The sequence below is a fragment of the Chlorocebus sabaeus genome, chromosome 1, assembly GCF_047675955.1.
Source record: "Chlorocebus sabaeus isolate Y175 chromosome 1, mChlSab1.0.hap1, whole genome shotgun sequence".
NCBI lineage: Eukaryota > Metazoa > Chordata > Mammalia > Primates > Cercopithecidae > Chlorocebus > Chlorocebus sabaeus.
In genome coordinates, this window is record NC_132904.1 from 84,251,713 (window position 1) to 84,267,251 (window position 15,539).

The 15,539-nt window shown below is 36.8% G+C and overlaps 1 pseudogene; it reads right to left on the bottom strand.

The window, feature by feature from the left end:
• Nucleotides 1–8,776: 8,776 nt before the first annotated feature.
• Nucleotides 8,777–8,890, bottom strand: LOC119626692 (U6 spliceosomal RNA; annotated as a pseudogene).
• Between the last annotated feature and the right edge of the window lie 6,649 nt (nt 8,891–15,539).

The window sequence follows — 15,539 nt, forward strand, 5'->3', positions numbered from 1 at the left end:
TAGATAGGATGGGAGGAAGTGATGGCAGAAACTCTCAATTAGTGGGTGAGTGGGTAGAGAAGGAGATGGATTCTCCTAGCATTTCTCAGTCGTATCTCAGACTGCTAAAGTTATGAAACTCAGTACTGTGGAAGAGAAGTATATTTCTCAAGGATCTGAGATTCTTATACACCAATCATTTCTGCTCAAAGTTTAGGATTCTAAGATTCTTGGATATTAAGAGGCCATGTTACATAATTTTAAGGTGAGACTTTCAAGGGGACATTGTCTGTCCCCATTAATGTTCTAATAATGGCGCTTCAAGCATGTAAAAAGGTCTACAGCCCCTGGGGAGTTTTGAGCATCTGGAATGGTCTATATCCCCTGGTGCATGAATGTTGTTCAGTAGTTCTTTTTGGATGGGTGGTCAGTGATTCTGAAGGAGTGGTGGTGGATGTTAAAATGCTTTAAAACAACTTTCAGTGTTACATTGAACCAGGTGACTTAGGTAGTTACCAGTACTTAGTCATAGCCCACCACTATTTGCTGAACACCCATTACTATGTGCCAAATGCTACCTATCACACAAGTGTTCCATGTAAATGCTACAACCACCTGATCAGTTAAGACAGTTTCTAGATGAGGAACATGATGTTTAGTAAAGTTAAGTGGCCAATGTCAGAAATGCAGTAAATTATAGAGCTAGGAAGACTCTTCTATATGGTGCCATCTCTTATATTTACTTAGCCTGGAAATCACATCAAGCTGCCTCTGTGCTTGTTAATCAACCAGAATGGACTGTGGGTTAGGGGCAGATTTAAAGACATTTCCTGGCACACTTCTATCATCATTCTGCTGCATTAAACTAGCTCTCATTGATGTACTAGACAGTATGCTAAGGACTTAATATGAATTACTGCATTTTATCCTCATAAGTGCTACTTCTGCATTCATTATATGGGGAAGAAAAACCTACAACTTTATGCTGAGAGGGAAGTAAATTTTGATTTTTTAATTATAGCTAATAAGTGAAATAAAACCTGTTGGGAGACAATTCTCCATGGAGCTTATGTTTCTGTTCATACAGTAAGCAGTGGCATGGCTGCCTTTGCTCTGGACCATCTTGTGAAGGATGTTTGTATGGTGAACAGCTTTGGAAGCTAGAGATCGTATTTACCTCTGAAGCAAAGGCAGGAATACTTAATGTTTAGGATAATAAAAGAAGAAGATAGAGTCTCCCTTTGGAGCACAGTGCAGGCATGCTTACTACGTAAAAGATTTGGGTTCCCCAAGCTCAGAGTTCCTCTCCTGTAACACAACCCACCGTATGTACAGGTGTCAAGAGACCTCAGCCCTTGAGCACTGGCACTTGGAAAACTGACAGAAGATGTTGATATTCTGTCTACTGCTATAGCTGTAATAAACTCTCCTTGGTGTCTGATACTTTGTCTTACATATTATGCCAGCATCCATAAAACCGGCAAGCTAACTTACTAGCTTGCAAGTAGGGTAAAAATCTCAGCTCCTTTCTAACTCCTGACAGAACCTAGAATCAAATTCAAGTCAGTCTAACTTCCAAACCCATATTCTTTACCACAGTATTTTTATGCTAGAAGTTGTGTGTTTGGAGGTAAACTTACAGAAGTGGAATAAAATCATCTTGCCTCCTCCCTCCTCATGGAACCATCTTTAAAGTCAAATTATTTTTTTGACTAGGTTTGGGGAGAAAGGCAGTTTAAACTTTTATCTTAAAGCCATCTCTGTTTCTGTTTTTCTGTTCTTATGCCATTTTTAGTTGTTCTGGATTCTGTCAGTGAGTTCCCCTTCAATAACTAGATGAGGTGTGGAGAAAGGAGTCTGTGTCTCCTGGCTCTGTATGGATAAGATAGGGACTTTATCTGGGGTCAGGGGAAAAAATAATAGATAACCTTTCACTTTGTTGTCAGTTTCACATTTCTTCATAACACAAAGGGAAGGATGGGTCTAAATTAAAGTCATTGGCTTCTAATGCCCATTACTTTACAGTCTGATAAACCGGTGGTAGTTAAAGTCTAAACTTGTCCTTTTTGCAGAATTTACCAGTGATACCTTCCATACGTAGAATTTTTTCTTTTTTTTACAATTTACAAATTACAAAAAAGCAATAGTTGTCTACTTATAGTAATCATTTTAAGAGATAGAAAAATGATGCTCTAAGGTTAAGTAATTTGCCCAGAGTTATACAGTGCCGGAATTATAACTTATGTCTAAATCTACTGAATTTCTGCTCAGTGTCTTCTCTGTAACAATCTCTTACTGAATTCTTTAAAACTAGCCCTCATGCCCTTTATAAGGTTGTCCATGCTTTACTAAGAAATCAACCCTTTGTCTTTACTAAGAAATCAGCCCCAGTCAATTGAGGTTACTCAATTGACTAACCTCAAATGAGTAACAATGAAGATAATTTTATTCTAAAGGGAATTGATTGAAACCTCACCTCTTCAATGGCCCAAACTAAAGGACAGCATGGAGGTACAACTTGGAGGTCAAGGACCCCACAGTAAGCATTGCATATATACTGATGGAACCACATATTAATTACATTTCTATCTATAGAGTGATGTATACCATCTCTGTCTCCTATCTTCATATTGTTAAGATTGGCACTTATTTTATTGGCAATTCCTACCACATTATAATGTTGTCAGATAATTTTCAGAACAAAAGTATCTCTAGATGTATATCTTGAGAAGCTTTCTTTTTTCATCTTTAACTTCCTCAAACATTTACTACATATGATGTGAAAAGTAATGTGCTAGTTGTTGAGGGAACTGTAATGATGAATAACAAGTAATCTCTTTCCTTGAGTATTTTACATTTCAAAGGCAATTTCAGATACATACTCAACCAGCAACAACTCAAGAAAGAATGAAATAGTGTTGTAGAGAAAGTGTAAATCACTGTATCTGTACAGAGAAATGTTAAATGATGTCCAATTAGTGTTACTGGTAACAGCTTTGTGAAGCAGATGCTTTTGAACTGAATTTTCTTGGATGAGTAGAATTTTTGTAATTACAGAAAGAGAAGAGCTTATTCCTGGCAGAAGAAACAGGATGGATGTGTGGATGGAAAATGAAAGAGAATGTTATGTTTTAGGGAAAGGCAGAAGTACAGGATTCATGGGAAAATATAATGGGTAATGAAGGTGGAAGAGTAGGATAGAGCTAGAGTGAAGAACTTTATTGTTGTTGCTGTTTATTTGTTTGTTTTGAGACAGAGTCTTCCCTGTCACCCAGGCTGGAGTGCAGTGGCGTAATGATGGCTCACAGCAGCTTCAGCCTCCTGGATTCAGGAAGCTGAATCCTCGCCTCAGCCTCCCAAGTAGTTGGGACTATAGGTGTGCACTACCATGCCTAACTTTTTTTTTTTTAATTTTTTTGTAGATACAGGGTCTCCTTATGATGCCCAAGCAATTCTCCTGCATTGGCCTCCCGAAGTGCTGGGATTACAGGTGTGAGCCACTATGCCTGGCGTTAGAGTGAAGAACTTTGAATGCCCTTTAAAGACACTAGATATTAACTTGTAGGCTATGAGGAGTCATTGAAATTTTTGGGGAAGAGGTATAGCATGATTCATACTCTTTATTTTGTGTCTGCCTCTTAACACTGTGACACTATTAATTATGTGAATTGGCCTCATTCTGCAGAAGCAGAAACTGAAACTTAGAAAACGTAAGTTATTTTTCTCATGTCATAATAGTGGTGACAAAGTAAAGCTTCTAGCCCAAGTCATCTTCCTCCTACCCTACAGTTACCCAACATAGAAAATGACAACCTTAATAGGATTTTTCATTACTATTAAAACATAAAAACAGAGTGTTGAAGATAAATTACTTAGTATAATTGCAGAAGGAATTATTAGCAGTCTCTTTTCATTTTCTAATTCAGGGTTTATCAAATTTTAGGGTTCAAATAAAATCTTGGAATTTTGATTCAGTAGGTCTGGAAAGGCACCTAAGATTCTGAATTTCTAATAAGCTTCCTAGTGATCCTGATGCCTTTCGTCTTTGAACCAAGTTTTTGTAGCAAGGTTTTATAAAATGTTTCTTGTCCCTTAGCCCTACTTTAAAGATACACATGAACTTAACATTTAACATATTGTCCTCAAATACACTCAATATCATTCCCCTTTTGTGTGTTACTCCAGCTGGCTTGTGTCTCTGAATTGTGAAGGATAATCAAAGTTGAGTATTTTGGAAAAGCAACTAACAGTGTCTGACCCATTCTAGGGACACAATATTTCTTATTTATGATCATTCTTCTCCTCTACGACTTCTATAACCTACTCTCTTTCACTGACTCTTTCCCATTGGAAATATGAATTAAGTATTTTAGCAACAAAAACAGTAAAAAATTAGAATATCTTTTTCTTTAAAGAAAGTTAAAATTTAAAGAACCTTATGAATTGCCATTTCTAAGCTAAGCTCAGTTGGTGATTTGGAAGTTCAGAAATTAAGCTATGATGCTTCAGGCAGTTTCTACCTTGTAAGATCTATGTCCTCTCAAAGCAGCCCCCAGCCCTCTACAGGTTTCTTCTCCCTGTGTCATCTCTATGAATTCTGATGGGCAGGGCTGTCAGCTGACGGTGCTGACAACATCATAGCTCTCAGCCTAGTGTTCTCTTTACCACTAGCTTTCATTTGCTTTCCATTCCCCTTTCTCCTCCTTTTTCTCTTTGTGCTTTGAAGCCTGCCTCATTATTTTTCTTTGATCTCTTGTTTCCCTAACTTCTTTCTATTGCCTTTTTGTTAGTTGTCATGGGAATAGTATTAGCTGGGAGGGCTGAGTCAGTGAGGCTGTAGGCAGACCTAGTTAGTATTCACAGACCTATAGAATGTTTGTTGTACCCAAAGAAATCTGAGTGATCTCTTGGTCAATCCCTCATGAAACAAAGAACAAAAAATCCTGAGACTCAGAAAGAGGCATACTTTTCCAGAGAATCCAAGCCTCCTGATTTTATTAGACACATAAACCTTTCCCTCTTCATAGCCATTTTTACTTACTGATGTGGATAAGGGAACAAACCCACAGCCTTAGAGCCCTTACTACGGTTCACAAAACTAGATATTTTACATTTGCCATTCTAAGCCTAACAAAAACCCTATAAAAGTAAATTAATGCCTCTATTTCACAGGTGAAGAAACTAAGTTTCAGATAGGGCAAATAAATTTTTAAAGCCCATTCAGCTAATCAGTGGGGAACCAAAATTAAATGCAAGATTATTTAGTAGAAAACCCATGTCCTTTCCACCTTGGTGGACTATAAAGCAGGTTATAATATTTTCAGTAGCCTAATCTTTTTTGCTTAATATATTAAATAATTCTCTTGACTTCTGTATTCTTTTGGGAAATTGGGCCAAAAATTTTGATGTGTTTCATTTTTGGCACCTGTCAAGATGTACTGATATTCAGATCCGTAGAACTCATTACTCTCATTCCTCTGTCACATTACACCCCAAGCCAACACTTTTCGGCAAGACAAACTTATTCTGAGCCTAGCAGGAAGTGTTGTGTTGAGCAAGGACTTGGTGTTTGTTAGAGAAGGCCTCTGCCCTTAAACATTATATACTCTAGTTGAGTCAAGAAAATTAAAACACAAGAGAATATATGTTGGTGTGCACTCTCCTGTAACCCTTACATATTTTGAGGGGGAAACTTTGTGCCTGGGAAGCAATGATATCTGTGTGTTTGGCCTATAATGATCTCCTAATTGGTCTTTCTCCTGGTCAGCATAAGACTGTGAAGTCTAACAGAACTGGTACTAGGGAGGCTAACAGCCAAATGAAGGTTCTGTAGGTCAAACAGTGCTGGTAGGGTTCCTGCCAGATATTCAGCTGTGACCCTACAGAAAGTACACTTTACAAATAGACTTTAAACTAGAACTACTATATATCTGCCCTAACAAAGCCTAAAAACAAGACTTTCCAGGACAAAACTGATTAGGCTGTGAAAGAACTACTTTCTAAAACAAAACTCAACACTCTACAGGAAGACAAACAAACAAAATGCATATTCTTAGCATTGTAGTATCACTTTCCTGCAAACAACAACAAATTACTATGCATGTGAGGAATAAGGAAATGTGTCCCAAGATTAGGAGAAAAAAGTTAACATAAAGAGACTCAGATATAACACAGACATTTAAAAGAGTAAACATAACTTTAAAATAACTGTTATAAATATATTCAAGGACTTAAAATATAGACAACAAAGTGTGTGAATTGTGGGACTGTCCACAGAGCCATATCTGGAAATTAAAAATTGAAATAGTCTGAATACTACCAAAGGGTGAAAACAAAATATTAAAGAGCAAATTAAGTCCAAAATGTGTGAAGGAGGGAAAAGGTAAAGATAAGAGTGGAGATTAATTAAGAAGAAAATGAATGAACCCTAGAAAATATCAACAAAAGTTGAGCCATTAAAAAGATCAATAAAATTGACAAGTTTCCAGCTAGCTGAATCATGAAAAAAATGAGAAAATAAACAAATTTGGTAATTTAGCACATCTAAATGAAAGTGTAGGCATCACTAGAAATTCTATACAGGCCATGAGTAGATAGTAAGGTACTAGTATAAATAGAATGAACAACTGTAGGCCAATAATTGGATAATTTGGATAAAATTGATGAATTTTTGAAAGACACAAATTCCATAACTGGCATGAAAAGAAATTTAAAATTTGCCTTACATATCATTAAATAAGTTGATTTATAGTTAATAAACTTCCCACCAAGATAATGCTAGGGTGATACAGATTCACTAGTACACTCTATCAAACGTATTAGAAAAAATAACACCAATCTTTAATATTAATCAATTGTTTAAAATATTCAGCATCCAGTAATGATAAAACTAGCAAACTAGAAACTAAGGGAAGCTTCCTTAACTAGATAAAAGTTATCTAGTATGTATATGTAAAACCTACAGCTAATATAATATTTAATGATGAAATATGTAAAACTTTGAAAATGTAAGGATGTTTACTATTTTTATTGATATATAATAATTATACATATTTTGATACAGCATATAATGCATAATGTTTAAATCAGGATAATTAGGATATCCATCATCTCAAGCATTTATCATCTCATGTTGGAAACATTTCAAATATTCTGATCTAGCTATTTTGAGATATACACTAGATGATCATTAGCTACAGTTACCCTACTATGCTATCGAACACTAGAACTTATTCCTTCTAATTAACTGTATGCTTGCACCCGTTAACCAATCTGCAATTCCACATATCTGGATGCTTTGATGTTAGTTGAATATATGTTTATAATTGTTATATTATCTTGCTGAATTGATCCATTTATTTTTATATAATAACCATTTTTTATCTCTTTTTATAGTTATTGACTTAAAATCTGTTTTATCTGATATAAGTATAGCCACTCCTTCTTGCTTTTGATTTCCATTTGTGTGGAATATCTTTCCCTATCCCTTCACTTCATTAATCTCCACTCTTATCTTTACCATTTCCCTCCTTCACACATTTTGGACTTAATTTGCTCTTTAATATTTTGTTTTCACCCTTTGGTAGTATTCAGACTATTTCAATTTTTAATTTCCAGATATGGCTCTGTGGACAGTCCCACAATTCACACACTTTGTTGTCTATATTTTAAGTCCTTGAATATATTTATAACAGTTATTTTAAAGTTATGTTTACTCTTTTAAATGTCTGTGTTATATCTGAGTCTCTAAAGGTGAAGTGAGTTTCTTGTAGGCAGCATACAGTTGGATTATTTAAAAAATATATTCAACCAGTCTATATCTTTTATTAAGGAATATAATCTGTTTATACTTGTTATTGAGGTTAAGGATGTAGTCCTGTTATTTTGTTAATTGTTTTCTTGTTGTTTCTATCTTCTCTTGTTTATTTTTCTATCTCATTTATCTTTTTAGTTGCCGGTTTTCTGTAGTGATGAACTTTGATTCTTTCCTCTTTATCATTTGTGTATTAGCTCTACCAGTGAGTTTTATACTTTTGTGTGTTATCATGATAGTGATTATCATCTTTTTGCTTCCAGATGTAGAACTTTCTTAAACTTGTTTTTATAAGGCCAGTCTAGCGACAATTTTACTCAGTTTTTGCTTACCTGAGAAAGAGTTTATGAAGGATAGCTTTTCTAAGTACGGCATTCTTGGCTTGCAATTGTTTTCTTTTAGTACTTTTAATATATCATCCCATTCTCTCCTTGCCTGTAAGGTTTCTACTGAGAAATCTATTGTTATTCTAATAGGATACCTTTATATTGACTTAATACATTTCTCTTGTGTTTTTTTTTTTTTTTTTTTTTTTTTTTAATTCTCTTTACCTTTGACTATAATATGCCTCAGGGAGGACCTTTTTGGGTTGAATCTACTTGGGACTTTTCAGCTTCCTGGATCTGGACATCCACATTTCTTCTCAGAATTGGAAAGTTTTCAGCTATTATTGCAGTAAATAGATCTTCTATACCTTTGCCTATCTGTTTTCCTTCTGGCATCACTATAAAATGAATGTTTGTTACTTAATGATGTACTACAATTCTTGTAGGTTTTCTTTACTCTTTTTTATTTTTATTTATTCTAACTGGATAATTTTAAATGACCTATCTTCAAGTTCAGAGATTCTTTCTTTTGCTTTATCAAGTCTGCTTTTGAAGGTCTTGATTGCATTTTTTAAATTCATTTAATTCTTTAACTGCAGGATTTCAGTTTGGTTCTTCATTATGGTATCTATCTTTTTGTGGAATTTCACTTTTATATAAAAATACGGAATGTTTTACAAATTTGCATGTCATTCTCATGTAGGATCCGTGCTAATCTGCTAATCTCCTTTTTTTATTCCAGTTTTAATATTTGTGCTGCTGAAGTGAGCACAGGATGTTTACTCTTATCATGACAAGTCAGTACTTTACTAAAGGTAGTAGCCAGTGCAGTAAGTCACAGAAAATAAATAAAAGGCATGTGGAAGAAAAAGGCAAACAAACATTTGGGCAACATGCTTGTGTGTATTAAAAGTTCTGAGTTTAAAACACGTGCACTAGAACTAATAAAGAAATTTAGCAAAGTCATAATACACAAAGTGAATAGACAAAATAAACTGTTTTATAAACTATCAAAAATTTGAATATGAAATTAAATAATATAGTGTGTCATAAAAATATGATTTAGTAAAAGATATGCAATAACTCTACATTTAAAGCTATAGAACACTGCTTAAAAAATTAAGAAAGACCTAAATATGTGGAACAATGTATTCTACTGGGATTGGGAGACTTAGTACTACATTGTTAATTTGGTAATTCTTTCTAAACTGATGTATAGATTCACTGTGAGCACAATCAAAAGCTCATGTGGCTGTTTTGGTAGAAATTGCTGATTCTATTTTGAAATTTATATGCAATGCAAATAATCCAGAATAGACAAAACAATTTTGAAAAAGAACAGAGTTGGGTAACTTAAGTTTATTGACTTTAAGACTAACGATAAAGTTACAGTAATCAGAGTTTAGAAATACATGATTCACACTTATATGGTTATATAATTTTTGACAAAGTTACCAAGGTAATTCAATGGGGGTAGAGGTAGTCTTTTTAACAAATGGTTCTAAAATAAGTGGATATTTTTATAGATAAAATAAACTTTGTCTTTTACCTTTTATAGCACATAATAATTTATATAAAATTATGGACTTCAATGTAAATATTAAAATTATGAAATATCTAGAAGAAAACATAGAAAAATGTTATTATTCCCTAGGAATGGGCAGACATTTCTTGTCTAGTACTCAAGAAACATAAAAAAGTAAATAATTTTAGTAAATTGTACTTTATCAAAATTAAAACTTCTATTCTTAAACAGCACCACTAGGTAAACAAAAACACAAGTTTCAGGCGGGTAGAGTATATTCTTAGCTCATACTATTGAAAAATGATTTATCTCTAGAATGTACAAAGATTCCTATAACTAAATAATTTTAAAATTAAAGTCAAGAAAACTGGATGAAAAACAGATATTTCACATAGGAATATTTTTAAATGGCAAATACACTCTTGAAAATGTGTTGGACATTAATTGTCATCTGAGATATGCAAAGAGAAAATATAATGAGAAACCAGTAAACATCTACTATAATGGCTAAAATTACAAGGGGTGATAGCACCAGATGTTAATGGCGATATAGAGCAACCAGAACTTTTATACATTGCTATTTGGAAGTATATTAGTCTATTTTCACACTGTTGGTAAAGACATCTGAGACTGGACAATTTACAAAAGAAAGAGGTTTAATTGGACTGACAGTTCCACGTGGCTGGGGAAGCCTCAGAATCACAGCAGAAGTCTAGGAGGAGCAAGTCACGTATTATGTGGATGGTGGCAGGCACTTGTGCAGGGAAACTCCCCTTTTTATAACCATCAGATCTCACGAGACTTATTCACTATCATGAGAACAGCATGGAGAAGACCTGCCCCATGATTCAGTTACCTCCCACTGGGTACCTTCCACAACATATGGGAATTCAAGATGAGATTTGGGTGTGGACACAGCCAAACCATATCATTCTGCCCCAGCCCCTCCCAAATCTCATGTCCTTATATTTCAAAACCAATCATGCCTTCCCAACAGTCCCTCAAAGTCTTAACTCATTTCAGCATTCACTCAGAAGTCCACAATCCAAAGTCCCATTCGAGATGAGGCAAGTCCCTTCCACCTATGAGCCTATAAAACCAAAAGCTGGTTAGTTACTTCCTAGGTACAATAAGGGTACAGGCATTGGGTAAATAAAGCCATTCCAAATGGGAGAACTTGGATGAAACAAAGGGGCTACAGGACCCATATGAGTATGAAATCTAGCAGGGCAGTCAAACCTTAAAGCTCCAAAATGATCTTCTTTGACTCCATGTCTCACATCCAGGTCATGCTGATGCAAGAGGTGGATTCCCATGGTCTTGGGCTGCTCTGACCCTGTGGCTTTGCAGGGTCCAGCCTCCCTCCCAGCTGCTTTCACAGGCTGGCATTGAGTGTCTATGGATTTTCCAGGCACATGGTGCATGCTGTCAGTGGATCTACCATTCCGGGGCCTGGAGGACAGTAGCCCTCTTCTCACAGCTCCACTAGGCAGTACCCCAGTAGGGACTCTGTGTGGGGGCTCCGACCCCACATTTCCCTTCTGCACTGCCCTAGCTGAAGTTCTCCATGAGAGCCCCACACCTGCAGCAAACTTCTGTCTGCACATCCAGGCATTTCCCTAAATAGTCTAAAATTTAGGTGGAGATTCCCAAACCTCAATTATTGACTTCTGTGCATCTGCAGGCTCAACACCACATGGAAACTGTGAAGGCTTGAAACTTTCAACCTCTGAAGCCATGGCCCGAGCTGTACATTGGCCCCTTTTAGCCATGACTGGAGCAGTTGGGATGCAGGGCACCAAGTACCTAGGCTGCACACAGGGCTGAAACCCCAGGCCTGGCCCATGAAACCACTTTTTCCTCCTAGACCTCTGGGCCTGTGATGGGAGGGGCTACTGTGAAGACCTCTGACATGCCCTGGAGACATTTTCCCCATTGTCTTGGGGATTAACATTCGGCTCCTAGTTACTTATGCAAATTTCTATAGCCAGCTTGAATTTCTGCTCAGAAAATAGATTTTTCTTTTCTATTGCATTGTCAGGCTGAAAATTTTCTGAATTTTTATGCTCTGCTTCCCTTATAAAACTGAATGCCTTTAACAGCACCCAAAACATCTCTTGAATGCTTTGCTGCTTAGAAATTTCTTCTGCTAGATACCCTAAATCATCTCTCTCAAGTTCAAAGTTCCACAAATCTCTAGGGCAGGAGCAAAATGCCACCAGTCTCTTTGCTAACACATAACAAGAGTGACTTTTGCTCCAGTTCCCAACAAATTATTTATCTCCATCTGAGAACACTTCAGCCTGGATTCCATTGTTGATATAATTTTCAGTATTTTTGTCAAAGCCATTCAACAAGTCTCTAGGAAGTTCCAAAGTTTCCTAAATTTTCCTGTCTTCTAAGCCCCCCAAAACCTCTATTGTGACCCAGTTCCAAAGTCACTTCCACATTTTTGGGTGGCAATGCCCACTCTACTGCTACCAATTTACTGTATTAATTTTCATGCAGCTGATGAAGACCTACCCAAGACTGGGCAATTTATGAAAGAAAGAGGTTTAATTGGACTTACAGTTCCACATGGTTGAGGAAGCCTCACAATCATGGAAGAAGGCAAGGAGAAGCAAGTCACGTCTTACTTGGTTGGTGGCAGGCAAAGAGAGGAGCGTTTGTGCAGGGAAACTCTCCTTTTTATAACCATCAGATCTTGTGAGACTTATTCACTGTCACCAGAACAGCATGGGAAAGACCTGTCCCCATGATACAATTACCTCCCACTGGTTCCCTCCCACAACATGTGGGAATTCAAGATGAGATTTGTGTGGGGACACAGCCAAGCCATATCAGGAGGGTAAAATAATTCAGTTATTTTAAGTTAGGCGATTTCTTATAAAGTTAGACCTAGACGTACTCTATCACTCTGCAATTCCACTCCTAGGTGTTTATCCAAGAAAAAAAAAACACACACAAGTCACCCTCTCCCCATACAAAAGGCAAAAGACTTGCATACACACAAAATATTTGCATATATGTGTTAAAAATAGCTTTATTCATAATAGCTGAAATCTGAAAAGGATATAAATGTTCATCAACAAGTGAATGGATAAGCAAATTATGGCATATTCTTATAATAAAATACTACTCAGCAATAGAATAAAGTAAGTTTTGATAAACTAATGATGAGTGAATCTCAAAATATCCTGATCAAGAAGAGCCAGGCAAAATATGCAAAAATTGTATATTAGTATAAAATTCCTGAGTAGACAAAAACAATGAATGTTGATAGAAACAAGATCAATGGTTGCTTCAATGAAAGGTATAGTGATTTGCCTACAAGGGATCATTGTGAGGTAATGATAATGTTCTGTGTCTTGATAGGTGTATATGTCACACAAATGTATATTTCTATCAAAACCTTCTATTCATATATTTCAGATCAATATTTTTTACTATAGGTAATTTATACCTCAATAAAAAATACCATGCTAGTGTCAGCTAAAACATCTCACTAGTTAAGCAGAAAGTTTCAAGCCTGCTAGAGAATTCTTTACTTGCTTCAGGGATGAAATATGAAATATAATCACTTTTACACTGGTCAATTGAGACTACTACTTCCAAAGTTATAAATAATGTAGATGGAATGAAAGAATTAAGGGAGTGAGGAAGAGATAGACATGGACAGAGGGAGATGAAAAGATGGTAAATGTGGTTTAGTGAGGGTAAACATAGCTCTAGTGGAATTTAATATTCCTCCCAACATGTGTTTATTTTCTTCTCTTTAGGAATCTGTGTCCTTTCTATAAAAATAGAATTCTAAAGCGGGTGAACTTTCTGTCTCTCCCATCTATCTCATGGTGAGGAAGGAAAGGGATGATTCATGGAATGCCTCTTGCTCTTTAGGCTTGGAGGATCCTTTCCCCACATTTTGTTAGTTGTCAATGCATATTATTTAGGAGAACATTTATTAATGTAATAGATATCTATTGTGCTGCTGTTACATGCATCGGCTCATTTGTTATGCTAAGGATACAACAAATCAGGCAAAGTCCTTGTTCTTTTGAAGTTTAAACTCCATTGCAAATCAAAAGACAACAGTGAGCAAACATGCTAATATATACTATGTATGTGGTGTTAGTGCTTGCAGAAAATAAACCAGAATGAGGGGAATAGGAAGTGATGGGATCGGGCAAGTGGCTTTTTATAGAAGGTGGTCAGGATGCCTTTGCTTAACATGTCTTTTGAGAAGAGGTCTTAAGTAAATGATGGAGTATGTGACATGGCCTCTGATGGGAAGAATACCAGGGGGAGAGAACAATAAGTACAAAGACCATGAGGTGGGAATATGTTTGGTGGTTTGAGGAATACCAAAGTGATCAGTGTGGCTGGAGAAGAGTGAATAGTAGAGTGGTAGGAGGTGAGTTCATTGGAAGGACTTTGGAGGAGCCTTTGTTTTGTTTTTCAGCAGATAGGATTTGACTTGGGTTTTAATGAATAACTCTGGCTACTGTGTGTGTAATATATGATACAGAGCAAGGATAGAATTAGCGAGACCAGTTAGAAGATTACTGCTTCTCTAGACAGACGGTGATGGTGTCTTGGGCCAGGCTGGAACTTGAGCAGGTGAGGGATGTCTAAAGTATACTTGCCTATATGATGGGTCATAGTCTGTTAGGCACCTTGTCGAGAGTCATCTTGCTCCAACTGTTTCCCTTCCCAAAGCAATCTCTCCTTCTCATAGCTTATGTCTAGCAAGAGAAATTTCCACTGCAGGTGGACTCCTGAGGACCTAGCTCAGTGTCTGCAGAGGGTTCACAGTGTAATGGCCATATACAGCACAAGGATGATTCAGGAGCTGGGAAGGCAGTGAGACATCAGGACACATGCCTTCCCTGGTCTATCCTTCCTGCCACTAGCTGGGTTTCTGCTTTGTCACTCGATGGCACTCATACTGTTCAAATTTCTTAATTTTCTGTGAAACAAATGTGATGAACTCTCATTATGAAAGTTCAGACTCATTTCTCTGAAGGAGGATGGTTAGCATGAATGAAAGGTAAAAAGATCCACAAAAGATTCATTGCTTCTCTGGAATGTAATAAATGAGCAGCTCCTGAGGGGTCCTGTGGGACTGAAACATAACATGAACATTAAACAGTCTGAGCTTGATGAGATACAAGCAGAGAATGGTTTTATGTTTCACTGCTGTCTTAAGTATACTCTGGCTCATCGTTCTGTCAAAGTTCTTGATACCATCTTTAGAGGTTATGAAGTTTCTTGATCACATTCAACTCCAAGAGTAGGCCCACTTTGGCTATTAAGCCTCATGCTGTTGTAAAGAGATCCTGCCTAGTCTAAATAAAGTTTTCAATCTCATACTCAATTGAGATCTTCCCCTGTCTTTCCACCCCCTTTCTTTTCCCACTCCAGCTCAGGCCTGATCTGTGGCTCAGCTGCAGCAGTGTGTTGGAGATGGATCAAAGTCTCAGCAAAAGCCAACTGTTAGCATCTCTTTGCAATTCCAAGTTCAGTGTTAGGTTGGTGGATTAAATCAGCCATGGTGGGAGTATTTGCACCATGGAAATTGGCAACCACTACAAACCAGGGTGTTTTCCGCCAAGAGAGCCAGCAGCATACCATTGCTCAGAGGCGAGTAGTGGGGAAAGAACATTTTAAAAAATTCTCCTTCCCATCCTTCTCATCCTTTTCTGGCTCTTTCTTGTTCTGGGTAGGGGAGGGGATGAGATTTAAAACACAAAGAAGATGTCATTTAACTGGTGCTACTGTAGTCTGGCTGTTGATGTTCTCTGAGTGGCAGACATCCATTGCTGGCTTTCTCTTGGAGAACCAGTGTGGGCTCTTAGAAAGAACTTGCAGGATCTCCCCATACACAGTTCTCTGGCAT